The following is an 18379-nucleotide window of genomic DNA, read 5'->3' as shown; positions in this document are numbered from 1 at the left end:
TGGAAATCTGTAAACCTGTCTACGAAGTTGGTAAAGTTACGTGTAAATTATGTAAAGATGCATGCAACGTCACGCTGAAAGCATGCAAGGTGGGAAATTTATAATGTTGGGTGCACAGTTGATATAGTTATGTGGTACATCTATAGTGCTAATTGGAAAAGCCTGTAGCTTGTGTACACTGTTGGAAAAGTTGATATATTTAAATGGAAAGTTTGTATCTCCATGTAATAGTCTGTAAACTTTCGTGCAAAGTTTGTAAAGTCACGTCGAAAGTCTGTAAATTTGCTTGCAAAGTTGATCAAGGCACGTTAAAAGCTTTTAATGCTATGTGGGAAGTCTGTATATTGTGTGCAAAATTGACAATGATGCGTGGGCAGTCTGTAATGATACGGTACAGTCTATAAACTTGCGTGCAAAGGTATCAAAAACGTAGATACAAAGTCCGTAATTGTACGTAGGAAATCTGTAAAATATGTCTGTAACGCTACTTGGAAAGCCTGTAGCTTGCGTACACAGTTAGTAAAATTGTATGTAAAATATGTAATGCTACGTGGAAGGTATGTAATATATTGAAATGCAAAGTTAGAAAAGTTGCGTGGGAAGTTTGTAAGCTTATGTAGAAAGTCTGTAAAGTTGCGAAGTTTGTGAAGTTACAAGAAAAGTCTGTAAATGTGTTGGTAAAGTTACGTGGAAAATCCAGAAAGATACGGAGAAAAGTTACGTGATAAATGTTATATCTACCGAGAAAGGCCGTAAAGATGTCCACGTGGGCAGTCTGCAAGTTGTGTGCAAATAGGAAATTATTACCATAGTTCAATTTGTGGTACACGTGATCTATTTCTAAGTTCAAAGTACTGCGGTCATCGGGATATGTCTGCGGGTGCAGTAGTGACTGCTAGTTGCCACAGAAACGACAACATGAGATCACGATTTGTTGTGTCGTTGGAATAATAAAACGTGATTTATGAGCAACTACATTTCCAGATAATTATGGAGAGAACTGAAAGTATATTTTTCATGGTCTGTTGTTGACGACGCCAAATGAATTTATTATAGTTTCCGGTACCTAACATTTTGGTTTTTGAAATAATTCCAATTTATGAATTGACGGTAAGTAATTACAATATACATTTTAGCTGAGATTCTCGAAGTTATGCATGTGGTGGCGACATTTAGTTTTCAACAATACTATTCTGAAATTAACGGGGAACAAAACAAAATTCTATTTCCATTTTGGAACGATTCATTTTATTGAATCTCAAGAGCTTCATTTGCACATTTGCTGTAGACAAAGACGAGCGCAAACTACAATATAACCACAAACAAATGTTGATTCAGAGTATCCCTGGATCTCTGAATTTTATAAACTTGTCAAATTACCTGTCTAATCCTCCCAGTTCCACTAATAGTAGACACTGGGTCAAATATGCAATCAGATGAAATATTGAGCTGCACAACAGTTATCGGTACTTTTGGCTGGATCACGTTTAAAGGAATTACTTTGTTTCAGCAATCCACACAACCATTCTCCTGATATGACTAGTTTGTAGAGCTGGTATAATTCATGAACCGAAAGTCAGGCGATACTTAGACATACACCTTACATACATCCCATGATGGACCATACGCGATATACAACCATACATGATATAAAAACCCTACCACATATACCGCAACTCAATAAACCACTTTCCCGGAAGTAGCAAAACTGGGGTGCAAAAATATTCCTGCTTTGTCACAGAGAAAAATACAAATATGTCAGATTGTTGATAGACGATAGAAGGGAATTCTATTTTTGTGACGTCGATTGGTACACCCAGAAGCACAATATCACGCGTGCAAGTTTACGTTACACCCCAAAACGGAATGCGCGCATGCGAAACGCCGTATTTTCGACTTCCGGGAAAGTGGTCTATGGAGAACTACTTGAAGATAAATAACCCTACAATATATGAAACAACAAACCGGTTAACTCTATCACAACATTATGGTTAACCATACCCGATATAAAACGCTACCACATATACCACAGCTCAATGGAGAACCATACCAGATATACAACACTACCAAATATACAACAACATAATTGTAAAACATATCAGAAATAAAAACCCTACCACAATGTACTGGTAACCAAACATGACATGACATGCAACCCCACCACTATGACACAACATAATGATGCAACAAGTGGAAAGTTTGATCTAGTAAAAGAACATTTATATAAGACATCATTAAAAGCATTTAACTATATCAAAAAAATAATTAGCACATCAACAAATATCAACATAGCAACTTGGATAAACATTGTCGACCATATAATAAGACCATTACCAACTTATGTATGTGGAATATGGGGCTCAGAGAAATATACAGATAAAATATACATAACAAAATTAAATTTGAAAGTGTGTAATATGTTTCTACAAGTCAACCAGACAGCATCAAACCTAGCAGTTCGTGGGGAACTGGGCAGACACCCAATCTCAGTTTTCATTTAAAAAATGATGGTCTGATATTGATATAAAATATGTAACAAAAAACTAGTAAATAAGGCGATGTCCTGTAATATTATTGATCCATCATAATCGGCAAAATCAATAAAAAAATAATAGGCGAAAGTGATATGGAAAATTACTGGAAACTGGACCAAGAAAAGCATAAATCACATATGTGATGAAATAGAAGCAAGTTATGTAGATTTGTGGAGAAGTGCAATTAATTCAGAAAAATCTAAATCCGGGGAAAATAATTAATTAAGAACATACAGTACATTCAAGAAAGAATTAAAACAGAGCAGTACTTTAAAAATCCAATTTATAGAAATTATATATGCAAACTCACAATTAGCGATCAAACAAAAGCGGGTGATAAAATGTGTAAAAGGTATTGCACTAATAACGTTGCGGATATATTTCACTTTCTGATTGATCGTTTACAACACAAAGAAGCAAGAATGAAGATACTTCAATCAGCATAAACCATAAATCATCATTTTGATAAGTTAGATAACGAAGCAAAGTTTATATATAATATGGGCAACATACATATAGAACTGACAGTTTTTATTAACAAAAGTCTCATTTTGTGAACCAGTGTTAACATTATATTTATTTTCATATTTGTGTTGTTTTGTTGCATTTGACTATGTTCTATTCAAAATGAATGATGTCAAAGTTATTATTATTATATATCCTCGTATGAACCTTACATACATGTCTAAATTTGTGCAATATTTTGTAGTATATCCACCAATGGTATTGGTTTATTTCATAAAGTAAATGAAATTAAAAAAAAAACATTGTGAAATTTAGATGATAATTGGTATTGTTACTGTCCGAGCAAAATTTAAAATTACCGCAGATTGTATGTAATACATAAAATTCACTTTAAGTTGTGTAACATGTGAATTTCCAATAGCATTACATAGAATGTTTTTTCAATAGATTTCAGTAGGGCTCTACACTCTTCTAACAAAATCTATTGTGCTTATTACTATTTTAATTTTGAGATTACAAATATTGCCACAGCCATATATATTACGACCGTCTCAGTCACTTAGGTTGCTATACATTTCCTTCTCACTGATGATCACTACAATCAATAGCCACCACTAAACTATAATTTGTGATTTACAATTTTGATTTGCGATATCATATTTTTAATTAAATCTTATATAGAAATGCAATTCAATTAACATTATTGAGTTGCATTTTAATTGAAAATGTGCAAATAATATATAACGTGATTCGAAAATGTTATTAGCTAATCTTGGCTTACAGACACAATTTTAAATGTAGTGCAGCTGTTTCACCAGTGTGACAGAAATGTAGGCCCATGATCTATGTATCCTTCCACCAGAGAGTGGTAATTTTCATTCGACATCAATCAAATATTTCAATTTCATTTATTTACTGTATATTCTAGTGTTATTTTGTTAAGAGAAACCATATATATTGTGTTTCCGCAAATTATTGTACTTGGCAGTTTGGGGGATATACAATTCCCATCACATGACTATAGCAGAGCTGAAGAGAGGTGATGAATATGCAGATTATAGCAACTTCAGATGCAGATCTCGAAATAGCAGAGAAAGATCTAGAAGTAAAAGTCTATCAGAGGCAGAAGCTGAGCAGAAAAATGACGAAGACATCTTCGTAAATTTGTTTGCTAAAGGATCAAACGGTGAAATATCCAGGTGAAGCTGGCGGAGAAATGGGTGTGAAACCAGAGACATGCAAACAGGGAAAACAGATGAATTGTAATTATAGGTGTTACAAGCGTCTAGCTATGGTACCCAAGATACAAGCAAAGGTGACCCGCTGACTGAGTTGCAGGAGTACACGATAAGCTGGGCAAGCCCCCCCCCCCACACACACACAAAAGTAAACTAGGTATTTACAGTATTGTACTTGATTATACGAGGACAACAAGTGGTATATTTGTGACCAGTTAAATAGTATAAAAGTGTTATTGTGGAGCAGAGACCAACATTTGTGCCAGTTACTGGCAAGCAGGTGGACATCCGTGAAACTGATGGGGCTAATGTGTAGGGGGGGGGGCGTTGGGATATAAATATCAGTAAGTAAAGAGCAACATATGTGATATTAGATATTGAGGCAGATGCAATACATGGTATGGAGTTATTAATTTCATAATAAGTTGTATAAGTTGTAGACATAACTTGCAGCTAACATAGTACGATTTGAAAGCATTGACTTGTTGTGCCAGAGTGATGCTGAAAAAGTGGTTAATGTCCCTTCTAGCGGTGAGATGATAGTACGATGTCACACTTGGCAAGGATTTCGAGAGAAGCCCACAGCAGACAATGGTGGGCATAACACTGGTTACAGATGCAACACAGTGGTACCAGTGTGATTGCACCATATATGTTAATCACGGTGGTAATAATTGAGCTGTTGGTAGAGCTAGAAGTAGTAGCGTGCACGGGAAAGCGTGCATAGTGATAGAATATGGCAACAGGTTGCTCAGTTCTGCACCTTGTAAATATTGAGTGAATAACGGCAATGAGACACTAAGACCTAGTAATATAATCTCATTGTAGTATAAGCATAATAGTTGCGCTTATAGACATATTCGCATATTATAATTATCGAACAGTTTGAGCAATTGTTTATGTTCGCTGACAACCCATACACACGTTTAGTTCAGGCAGTTTCGCTGTTGAGTACAAAATACAAATCACATAAAACTTACACACTATGTTGTATTGTTTCACTGCTTTTGTGAAACTGGTTTATATATTCTAGTATTGCATTGTAAATGAACGATCTTTAAAACTCTGGTGGATCTACTATTGAGAACGGGACACCATGTGTTGCCAAGCATGCACAACCATTGTATTTGACATCCTCTATTATCGTTATCACGTGATCACCTATCACACACGGTCTGCAAAAATAACAGAAAAATAAATAAATTACTGGGGGATACCTATGAGACAATGCTAACATACGAGTTGGAACTACAAAGTAAAAAAAGTGTCATGCAGGCATCACCACGTTACCCAGTGCATGGAACTAGAGCAAATATGAATCGTTGACTGATTTCCATCTGCTTGGTTATTGTACGTTTTGTTACGCTAAATATTACATTCACTAATTTGAGCAGGATTGCAGATACTCTAAGCACGCATCAAGCATGTTTACTCTGTTTAATAAGGTATTTTGTGATGAAGCGAAAAAAGCACTCCACGCACCAAATGCCTGGGATGAGATTTTTCACACTCGTTTTTTGATTTTTGTCTGTGGCTCGTGTAAGGTAAGAGTCGCATAATCGACCACAATTAAGATATACTTATGGCCATTTAACGGTGGCTGGTTTTATGGGCCCTACAAGATCCAATATTAAGTTTTTCTCTTCCTCCGACTTTGGGTTTTCTCAATCATATCTCCCTGATTGGAAAGGGTATGTGACCTCACTCTCTGCTCCCCAAGAAACTCTACCTTAGTATTTGTTTGTGAATTGGTCGTCCTTGGCGGTAGCCACCTGGTTAATTACAGCAGATATGTCAGATGGGACATTAGTGTAAACGCTGTCACTATTCATGCATGCACCAACTGCTAAAATGTTATCTTTAGCATCACGTGTTGACCAACATCTTAGTCTTCACGTGCCCCAAATTACCACAACGGCGACGTAGCGGTTTAGATTTTGACTGTTGACCACCTGTCGCCACTAACATTTGTGTACGATTGGGTAACTGACTAGTATTTACGAGTGTTTTTTGTACATGTATTGATTTATCATAACAGTGTAGTGTCGATTTTTATTAAGACGAACAACGCGGGTATCCATCTCACCCACAGTATTGCAGGCATGCCCTATTCTTCAGCTTGCCACCTAATTTTGTCGATAGTACTGGAAGCAGTGTCCCGGATTGAAGGTGACAATATGATCCTACCACGTCCCTTTGGCCTTGACGTAGCGTTCCACGCCATTGTGTACACTAATGCAAATGGCCATTCACAACCAACGCCACAACACCAAGTATCTCTACTGAATCCAATGCGCCAATCAAGACTAATCAAAGTAAAGCACAATCGGGCGTGGTTAGTACATGCATGGAAGACTCCATGAGTAAACGAGCTGTTGAATTTACTTTTCTTTGTTTCATCACACACATGGAAATGATATAAGGCAACGCTTCCCTATTTTTCCTTACTGTGATGTGAATCTTTAACAGTGGAAAATCGTGACATTTTTTTTATTTTAACTTTTAATTAATGGAAAGTTTTCAATTTTTTTGTAATTTTCATAAAACAAGTAGTCGATCCTGTCGGCACGTAGTGTGTTTTAAGCTGTTGACGCACTGTGCAAAGTTGTTCAAAGTGATTGAAAAGTTGTGCAAATTATTGCAAAGGGGGTAGATGTATTTGTATTTATAACCTGTGTTGTTGGCATCTAGAAACGCGCAGTTGTAAAGTCGACAAATTAATAAAAGGCTGTTGAAAGCAGCCCATGGATGTTCACATAAGGTGGCTGTAAAATACTAGAAAACAACGTGCAAAGTTGGAAAAAACGAAATAAATATTGGCGGAGTTGCTTGTATATTTAATCTAAGTCATTATAATGACAACCCCGCAGTTAAATTTTGAAATCATTAAGTGAATGTTTCGATAATGCCTCATAAATAAGCAGATTACCACAACAGTCAAGCGAAAAATCGACAATGTTGTCGTCGCGTAGTGGGTTTTAAGCTGTTAACGCACTGTGCAAAGATGTTCAAAGTGATTGAAAAGTTGTGCAAAATCATTGCAAAGGGGTAGATGTATTTGTATTTATGACCTATGTTGTTGGCATATAGAAACGTGCAGTCGACAAATTAATAAAAGGCTGTTAAAAGCAGCCCATGGATGTTCACATAAGCTGGCTGTAAAATACTAGAAAACGGCGTGCAAAGTTGAAAAAACGAAAGAAATGTTGGCGGAGTTGCTTGTCTATTTAACCTAAATCATTATCAAGACAACCCCGCAGTTAAATTTCGGAATCATTCAGTAAATGTTGCAAAAATGCCTCATATATAAGCAGATTATTACAACAGTCAAGCGAAATACCGACAACAAACTGCTTACAAAGTTGTGAAAAGCGATTGAAAAGTTGCTTGTTTCATTTGGGATTGTTACCTGTGATATCATATTAACACGTTCCATAGTCAAAAGTTCGAAAATGTGAATAAATACTTCGAAAATGCAGTTAAATTACGGTAGTGTTAATCCAAGTATGTAGAGGTCATAGGTCAATTATTTAATGTACTTGTGCAAGCGACATCGATTTTAAAACATCCAAAAACATGAAGTAGCCGCCAATTCGAATTAATTTCAAATAATCTATGCAGCTGTACGGTTAAGTGACCGACAAATGTTTGAAGTAAAGCACAATCGGGCGTGGTTAGTACATGCATGGGAGGCTCGATGAGTAAACGGGCTGTTGAATTTCCTTTTTTTGTTTCATCATACACATGGAAATTATATAAGGCAACGCTTCTCCATTTTTCATCACCGTGATGTCAATCATTAATAGTAAAAAATCGTGACATTTTATTAAATTTTAATTAATGGAAAGTTTTCAAATTTTTTGTAATTTTCATAAAACATGTTGTCGATGTTGTCGTCGCGTAGTGGGTTTTAAGCTGTTAACGCACTGTGCAAAGATGTTCAAAGTGATTGAAAAGTTGTGCAAAATCTTTGCAAAGGGGTAGATGTATTTGTATTTATGACCTATGTTGTTGGTATATAGAAACGTGCAGTCGACAAATTAATAAAAGGCTGTTGAAAGCAGCCCATGGATGTTCAAATAAGCTGGCTGTAAAATACTAGAAAACGGCGTGCAAAGTTGAAAAAACGAAAGAAATGTTGGCGGAGTTGCTTGTCTATTTAACCTAAATCATTATCAAGACAACCCCGCAGTTAAATTTCGGAATCATTAAGTAAATGTTGCGAAAATGCCTCATATATAAGTAGATTATTACAACATTCAAGCGAAATACCGACAACAAACTGCTAACAAAGTTGTGAAAAGCGATTGCAAAGTTGCTTGTTTCATTTGGGATTGTTACCTGTGATATCATATTAACACGTCCCGTAGTTAAAAGTTCGAAAATGTGAATAAATACTTCGAAAATGCAGTTAAATTACGGTAGTGTTAATCCAAGTATGTAGAGGTCATAGGTCAATTATTGAATGTACTTGTGCAAGCGAAATCGATTTTTAAACATCCAAAAACATGAAGTAGCCGCCAATTCGAAATAATTTCAAATAACCTATGCAGCTGTACGGTTAAGTGACCGACAAATGTTTGAAGTAAAGCACAATCGGGCGTGGTTAGTACATGCATGGGAGGCTCGATGAGTAAACGGGCTGTTGAATTTCCTTTTTTTGTTTCATCACACACATGGAAATGATATAAGGCAACGCTTCTCCATTTTTCCTCACCGTGATGTCAATCATTAATAGTGAAAAATCGTGACATTTTATTAAATTTTAATTAATGGAAAGTTTTCAAATTTTTTGTAATTTTCATAAAACATGTTGTCGATGTTGTCGTCGCGTAGTGGGTTTTAAGCTGTTAACGCACTGTGCAAAGATGTTCAAAGTGATTGAAAAGTTGTGCAAAATCTTTGCAAAGGGGTAGATGTATTTGTATTTATGACCTGTGTTGTTGGTATATAGAAACGTGCAGTCGACAAATTAATAAAAGGCTGTTGAAAGCAGCCCATGGATGTTCACATAAGCTGGCTGTAAAATACTAGAAAACGGCGTGCAAAGTTGAAAAAACGAAAGAAATGTTGGCGGAGTGCTTGTCTATTTAACCTAACCTAAATCATTATCAAGACAACCCCGCAGTTAAATTTCGGAATCATTAAGTAAATGTTGCGAAAATGCCTCATATATAAGTAGATTATTACAACATTCAAGCGAAATACCGACAACAAACTGCTTACAAAGTTGTGAAAAGCGATTGCAAAGTTGCTTGTTTCATTTGGGATTGTTACCTGTGATATCATATTAACACGTCCCGTAGTTAAAAGTTCGAAAATGTGAATAAATACTTCGAAAATGCAGTTAAATTACGGTAGTGTTAATCCAAGTATGTAGAGGTCATAGGTCAATTATTGAATGTACTTGTGCAAGCGAAATCGATTTTTAAACATCCAAAAACATGAAGTAGCCGCCAATTCGAATTTATTTCAAGTAATCTATGCAGCTGTACGGTTAAGTGACCGACAAATGTTTGAAGTAAAGCACAATCGGGGGTGGTTAGTACATGCATGGGAGGCTCGATGAGTAAACGGGCTGTTGAATTTCCTTTTTTTTGTTTCATCACACACATGGAAATGATATAAGGCAACGCTTCTCCATTTTTCCTCACCGTGATGTCAATCATTAATAGTGAAAAATCGAGACATTTTATTAAATTTTAATTAATGGAAAGTTTTCAAATTTTTTGTAATTTTCATAAAACATGTTGTCGATGTTGTCGTCGCGTAGTGGGTTTTAAGCTGTTAACGCACTGTGCAAAGATGTTCAAAGTGATTGAAAAGTTGTGCAAAATCTTTGCAAAGGGGTAGATGTATTTGTATTTATGACCTATGTTGTTGGTATATAGAAACGTGCAGTCGACAAATTAATAAAAGGCTGTTGAAAGCAGCCCATGGATGTTCACATAAGCTGGCTGTAAAATACTAGAAAACGGCGTGCAAAGTTGAAAAAACGAAAGAAATGTTGGCGGAGTTGCTTGTCTATTTAACCTAAATCATTATCAAGACAACCCCGCAGTTAAATTTCGGAATCATTAAGTAAATGTTGCGAAAATGCCTCATATATAAGTAGATTATTGCAACATTCAAGCGAAATACCGACAACAAAGTGCTTACAAAGTTGTGAAAAGCGATTGCAAAGTTGCTTGTTTCATTTGGGATTGTTACCTGTGATATCATATTAATACGTCCCGTAGTTAAAAGTTCGAAAATGTGAATAAATACTTCGAAAATGCAGTTAAATTACGGCAGTGTTAATCCAAGTATGTAGAGGTCATAGGTCAATTATTGAATGTACTTGTGCAAGCGACATCGATTTTTAAACATCCAAAAACATGAAGTAGCCGCCAATTCGAATTAATTTCAAATAATCTATGCAGCTGTACGGTTAAGTGACCGACAAATGTTTGAAATAAAGCACAATCGGGCGTGGTTAGTACATGCATGGGAGGCTCCCTGAGTAAACAAGCTGTTGAATTTCCTTTTTTGTTTCATCACACACATGGAAATGATATAAGACAACGCTTCTCCATTTTCCCTCACTGTGATGTCAATCATTAATAGTGGAAAATCGTGACATTTTTTTAACTTTTAATTAATGGAATGTTTTCAATTTTTTTGTAATTTTCATAAAACAAGTTGTCGATGTTGTCGGCGCGTAGTGGGTTTTAAGCTGTTAACGCACTGTGCAAAGATGTTCAAAGTGATTGAAAAGTTGTGCAAAATCTTTGCAAAGGGGTAGATGTATTTGTATTTATGACCTATGTTGTTGGCATATAGAAACGTGCAGTTGTAAAGTCGACAAATTAATAAAAGGCTGTTGAAAGCAGCCCATGGATGTTCACATAAGCTGGCTGTAAAATACTAGAAACAGCGTGCAAAGTTGAAAAAACGAAAGAAATGTTGGCGGAGTTGCTTGTCTATTTAACCTAAATCATTATCAAGACAACCCCGCAGTTAAATTTCGGAATCGTTAAGTAAATGTTGCGAAAATGCCTCATATATAAGCAGATTATCACAACAGTCAAGCGAAATACCGACAACAAACTGCTTACAAAGTTGTGAAAAGCGATTGCAAAGTTGCTTGTTTCATTTGGGATTGTTACCTGTGATATCATATTAACACGTCCCGTAGTTAAAAGTTCGAAAATGTGAATAAATACTTCGAAAATGCAGTTAAATTACGGTAGTGTTAATCCAAGTATGTAGAGGTCATAGGTCAATTATTGAATGTACTTGTGCAAGCGAAATCGATTTTTAAACATCCAAAAACATGAAGTAGCCGCCAATTCGAATTAATTTCAAATAATCTATGCAGCTGTACGGTTAAGTGACCGACAAATGTTTGAAGTAAAGCACAATCGGGCGTGGTTAGTACATGCATGGGAGGCTCGATGAGTAAACGGGCTGTTGAATTTCCTTTTTTTGTTTCATCACACACATGGAAATGATATAAGGCAACGCTTCTCCATTTTTCCTCACCGTGATGTCAATCATTAATAGTGAAAAATCGTGACATTTTATTAAATTTTAATTAATGGAAAGTTTTCAAATTTTTTGTAATTTTCATAAAACATGTTGTCGATGTTGTCGTCGCGTAGTGGGTTTTAAGCTGTTAACGCACTGTGCAAAGATGTTCAAAGTGATTGAAAAGTTGTGCAAAATCTTTGCAAAGGGGTAGATGTATTTGTATTTATGACCTATGTTGTTGGTATATAGAAACGTGCAGTTGACAAATTAATAAAAGGCTGTTGAAAGCAGCCCATGGATGTTCACATAAGCTGGCTGTAAAATACTAGAAAACGGCGTGCAAAGTTGAAAAAAAGAAAGAAATGTTGGCGGAGTTGCTTGTCTATTTAACCTAACCTAAATCATTATCAAGACAACCCCGCAGTTAAATTTCGGAATCATTAAGTAAATGTTGCGAAAATGCCTCATATATAAGTAGATTATTGCAACATTCAAGCGAAATACCGACAACAAACTGCTTACAAAGTTGTGAAAAGCGATTGCAAAGTTGCTTGTTTCATTTGGGATTGTTACCTATGATATCATATTAACACGTCCCATAGTTAAAAGTTCGAAAATGTGAATAAATACTTCGAAAATGCAGTTAAATTACGGCAGTGTTAATCCAAGTATGTAGAGGTCATAGGTCAATTATTGAATTTACTTGTGCAAGCGAAATCGATTTTTAAACATCCAAAAACATGAAGTAGCCGCCAATTCGAATTAATTTCAAATAATCTATGCAGCTGTACGGTTAAGTGACCGACAAATGTTTGAAATAAAGCACAATCGGGCGTGGTTAGTACATGCATGGGAGGCTCCCTGAGTAAACAAGCTGTTGAATTTCCTTTTTTGTTTCATCACACACATGGAAATGATATAAGACAACGCTTCTCCATTTTCCCTCACTGTGATGTCAATCATTAATAGTGGAAAATCGTGACATTTTTTTAACTTTTAATTAATGGAATGTTTTCAATTTTTTTGTAATTTTCATAAAACAAGTTGTCGATGTTGTCGGCGCGTAGTGGGTTTTAAGCTGTTAACGCACTGTGCAAAATTGTTCAAAGTGATTGAAAAGTTGTGAAAAATACTGCAAAGGGAGTAGATGTATTTGTATTTATGACCTATGTTGTTGTATAGAAACGTGCAGTTGTAAAGTCGATAAATTAATAAAAGGCTGTTGAAGGCAGCCCATGGATGTTCACATAAGCTGGATGTAAAATACTAGAAAACAGCGTGCAAAGTTTAAAAAGTTTAAAAAACGAAGGAAATGTTGGCGGAGTTGTTTGTATATTTAACCTAAGTTATTATCAAGACAACCCCGCAGTTAAATTTCGTAATCATTAAGTAAATGTTGCGAAAATGCCTCATATATAAGTAGATTATTACAACATTCAAGCGAAATACCGACAACAAACTGCTTACAAAGTTGTGAAAAGCGATTGCAAAGTTGCTTGTTTCATTTGGGATTGTTACCTGTGATATCATATTAACACGTCCCGTAGTTAAAAGTTCGAAAATGTGAATAAATACTTCGAAAATGCAGTTAAATTACGGTAGTGTTAATCCAAGTATGTAGAGGTCATAGGTCAATTATTGAATGTACTTGTGCAAGCGAAATCGATTTTTAAACATCCAAAAACATGAAGTAGCCGCCAATTCGAATAAATTTCAAATAATCCATGCAGCGGTGTGGTTATGTGACCGACAAATGTTTGAAGTAAAGCACAATCGGGCGTGGTTAGTACATGCATGGGAGGCTCGATGAGTAAACGGGCTGTTGAATTTCCTTTTTTTGTTTCATCACACACATGGAAATGATATAAGGCAACGCTTCTCCATTTTTCCTCACCGTGATGTCAATCGTTAATAGTGAAAAATCGTGACATTTTATTAAATTTTAATTAATGGAAAGTTTTCAAATTTTTTGTAATTTTCATAAAACATGTTGTCGATGTTGTCGTCGCGTAGTGGGTTTTAAGCTGTTAACGCACTGTGCAAAGATGTTCAAAGTGATTGAAAAGTTGTGCAAAATCTTTGCAAAGGGGTAGATGTATTTGTATTTATGACCTATGTTGTTGGTATATAGAAACGTGCAGTTGTAAAGTCGACAAATTAATAAAAGGCTGTTGAAAGCAGCCCATGGATGTTCACATAAGCTGGCTGTAAAATACTAGAAAACGGCGTGCAAAGTTGAAAGAACGAAAGAAATGTTGGCGGAGTTGCTTGTCTATTTAACCTAAATCATTATCAAGACAACCCCGCAGTTAAATTTCGGAATCATTAAGTAAATGTTGCGAAAATGCCTCATATATAAGTAGATTATTACAACATTCAAGCGAAATACCGACAACAAACTGCTTACAAAGTTGTGAAAAGCGATTGCAAAGTTGCTTGTTTCATTTGGGATTGTTACCTGTGATATCATATTAACACGTCCCGTAGTTAAAAGTTCGAAAATGTGAATAAATACTTCGAAAATGCAGTTAAATTACGGTAGTGTTAATCCAAGTATGTAGAGGTCATAGGTCAATTATTGAATGTACTTGTGCAAGCGAAATCGATTTTTAAACATCCAAAAACATGAAGTAGCCGCCAATTCGAATTAATTTCAAATAATCTATGCAGCTGTACGGTTAAGTGACCGACAAATGTTTGAAGTAAAGCACAATCGGGCGTGGTTAGTACATGCATGGGAGGCTCGATGAGTAAACGGGCTGTTGAATTTCCTTCTTTTGTTTCATCACACACATGGAAATGATATAAGGCAACGCTTCTCCATTTTTCCTCACCGTGATGTCAATCATTAATAGTGAAAAATCGTGACATTTTATTAAATTTTAATTAATGGAAAGTTTTCAAATTTTTTGTAATTTTCATAAAACATGTTGTCGATGTTGTCGTCGCGTAGTGGGTTTTAAGCTGTTAACGCACTGTGCAAAGATGTTCAAAGTGATTGAAAAGTTGTGCAAAATCTTTGCAAAGGGGTAGATGTATTTGTATTTATGACCTATGTTGTTGGTATATAGAAACGTGCAGTTGACAAATTAATAAAAGGCTGTTGAAAGCAGCCCATGGATGTTCACATAAGCTGGATGTAAAATACTAGAAAACAGCGTGCAAAGTTTAAAAAGTTTAAAAAACGAAGGAAATGTTGGCGGAGTTGTTTGTATATTTAACCTAAGTTATTATCAAGACAACCCCGCAGTTAAATTTCGGAATCATTAAGTAAATGTTGCGAAAATGCCTCATATATAAGTAGATTATTACAACATTCAAGCGAAATACCGACAACAAACTGCTTACAAAGTTGTGAAAAGCGATTGCAAAGTTGCTTGTTTCATTTGGGATTGTTACCTGTGATATCATATTAACACGTCCCGTAGTTAAAAGTTCGAAAATGTGAATAAATACTTCGAAAATGCAGTTAAATTACGGTAGTGTTAATCCAAGTATGTAGAGGTCATAGGTCAATTATTGAATGTACTTGTGCAAGCGAAATCGATTTTTAAACATCCAAAAACATGAAGTAGCCGCCAATTCGAATTAATTTCAAATAATCTATGCAGCTGTACGGTTAAGTGACCGACAAATGTTTGAAGTAAAGCACAATCGGACGTGGTTAGTACATGCATGGGAGGCTCGATGAGTAAACAGGCTGTTGAATTTCCTTTTTTTGTTTCATCACACACATGGAAATGATATAAGGCAACGCTTCTCCATTTTTCCTCACCGTGATGTCAATCATTAATAGTGAAAAATCGTGACATTTTATTAACTTTTATTTAATGGAAAGTTTTCAATTTTTTTGTAATTTTCATAAAACAAGTTGTCGTTGTTGTCGGCGCGTAGTGGGTTTTAAGCTGTTAACGCACTGTGCAAAGTTGTTCAAAGTGATTGAAAAGTTGTGAAAAAATACTGCAAAGAGAGTAGATGTATTTGTATTTATGACCTATGTTGTTGGCATATAGAAACGTGCAGTTGTAAAGTCGATAAATTAATAAAAGGCTGTTGAAAGCAGCCCATGGATGTTCACATAAGCTGGCTGTAAAATACTAGAAACAGCGTGCAAAGTTGAAAAAAACGAAAGAAATGTTGGCGGAGTTGCTTGTCAATTTAACCTAAATCATTATCAAGACAACCCCGCAGTTAAATTTCGGAATCGTTAAGTAAATGTTGCGAAAATGCCTCATATATAAGCAGATTATCACAACAGTCAAGCGAAATACCGACAACAAACTGCTTACAAAGTTGTAAAAAGCGATTCCAAAGTTGCTCGTTTCATTTGGGATTGTTATCTGTGATATCATATTAACACGTCCCATAGTTAAAAGTTCGAAAATGTGAATAAATACTTCGAAAATGCTGTTAAATTACGGTAGTGTTGATCCAAGTATATAGAGGTCATAGACCAATTCTTGAATGTACTTGTGCAAGCGAAATCGATTATAAAACATTCAAAAACATGTAGTAGCCGCCAATTCGAATAAATTTCAAATAATCCATGCAGCGGTGTGGTTATGTGACCGACAAATGTTTGAAGTAAAGCACAATCGGGCGTGGTTAGTACATGCATGGGAGGCTCGATGAGTAAACGGGCTGTTGAATTTCCTTTTTTTGTTTCATCACACACATGGAAATGATATAAGGCAACGCTTCTCCATTTTTCCTCACCGTGATGTCAATCATTAATAGTGAAAAATCGTGACATTTTATTAAATTTTAATTAATGGAAAGTTTTCAATTTTTTTGTAATTTTCATAAAACATGTTGTCGATGTTGTCGTCGCGTAGTGGGTTTTAAGCTGTTAACGCACTGTGCAAAGATGTTCAAAGTGATTGAAAAGTTGTGCAAAATCTTTGCAAAGGGGTAGATGTATTTGTATTTATGACCTATGTTGTTGGTATATAGAAACGTGCAGTTGTAAAGTCGACAAATTAATAAAAGGCTGTTGAAAGCAGCCCATGGATGTTCACATAAGCTGGCTGTAAAATACTAGAAAACGGCGTGCAAAGTTGAAAGAACGAAAGAAATGTTGGCGGAGTTGCTTGTCTATTTAACCTAAATCATTATCAAGACAACCCCGCAGTTAAATTTCGGAATCATTAAGTAAATGTTGCGAAAATGCCTCATGTATAAGTAGATTATTACAACATTCAAGCGAAATACCGACAACAAACTGCTTACAAAGTTGTGAAAAGCGATTGCAAAGTTGCTTGTTTCATTTGGGATTGTTACCTGTGACATCATATTAACACGTCCCGTAGTTAAAAGTTCGAAAATGTGAATAAATACTTCGAAAATGCAGTTAAATTACGGTAGTGTTAATCCAAGTATGTAGAGGTCATAGGTCAATTATTGAATGTACTTGTGCAAGCGAAATCGATTTTGAAACATCCAAAAACATGAAGTAGCCGCCAATTCGAATTAATTTCAAATAATCTATGCAGCTGTACGGTTAAGTGACCGACAAATGTTTGAAGTAAAGCACAATCGGGCGTGGTTAGTACATGCATGGGAGGCTCGATGAGTAAACGGGCTGTTGAATTTCCTTTTTTTTTGTTTCATCACACACATGGAAATGATATAAGGCAACGCTTCTCCATTTTTCCTCACCGTGATGTCAATCATTAATAGTGAAAAATCGTGACATTTTATTAAATTTTAATTAATGGAAAGTTTTCAAATTTTTTGTAATTTTCATAAAACATGTTGTCGATGTTGTCGTCGCGTAGTGGGTTTTAAGCTGTTAACGCACTGTGCAAAGATGTTCAAAGTGATTGAAAAGTTGTGCAAAATCTTTGCAAAGGGGTAGATGTATTTGTATTTATGACCTATGTTGTTGGTATATAGAAACGTGCAGTTGTAAAGTCGACAAATTAATAAAAGGCTGTTGAAAGCAGCCCATGGATGTTCACATAAGCTGGCTGTAAAATACTAGAAAACGGCGTGCAAAGTTGAAAGAACGAAAGAAATGTTGGCGGAGTTGCTTGTCTATTTAACCTAAATCATTATCAAGACAACCCCGCAGTTAAATTTCGGAATCATTAAGTAAATGTTGCGAAAATGCCTCATGTATAAGTAGATTATTACAACATTCAAGCGAAATACCGACAACAAACTGCTTACAAAGTTGTGAAAAGCGATTGCAAAGTTGCTTGTTTCATTTGGGATTGTTACCTGTGACATCATATTAACACGTCCCGTAGTTAAAAGTTCGAAAATGTGAATAAATACTTCGAAAATGCAGTTAAATTACGGTAGTGTTAATCCAAGTATGTAGAGGTCATAGGTCAATTATTGAATGTACTTGTGCAAGCGAAATCGATTTTTAAACATCCAAAAACATGAAGTAGCCGCCAATTCGAATTAATTTCAAATAATCTATGCAGCTGTACGGTTAAGTGACCGACAAATGTTTGAAGTAAAGCACAATCGGGCGTGGTTAGTACATGCATGGGAGGCTCGATGAGTAAACGGGCTGTTGAATTTCCTTTTTTTTTGTTTCATCACACACATGGAAATGATATAAGGCAACGCTTCTCCATTTTTCCTCACCGTGATGTCAATCATTAATAGTGAAAAATC

Source organism: Saccoglossus kowalevskii, chromosome 10 (assembly GCF_978046115.1).
Source record: "Saccoglossus kowalevskii chromosome 10, keSacKowa6.1, whole genome shotgun sequence".
Classification (NCBI taxonomy): Eukaryota; Metazoa; Hemichordata; class Enteropneusta; family Harrimaniidae; genus Saccoglossus; species Saccoglossus kowalevskii.
The sequence above is the reverse complement of the archived record's forward strand: the minus strand, read 5'-3'. Positions refer to the sequence as shown.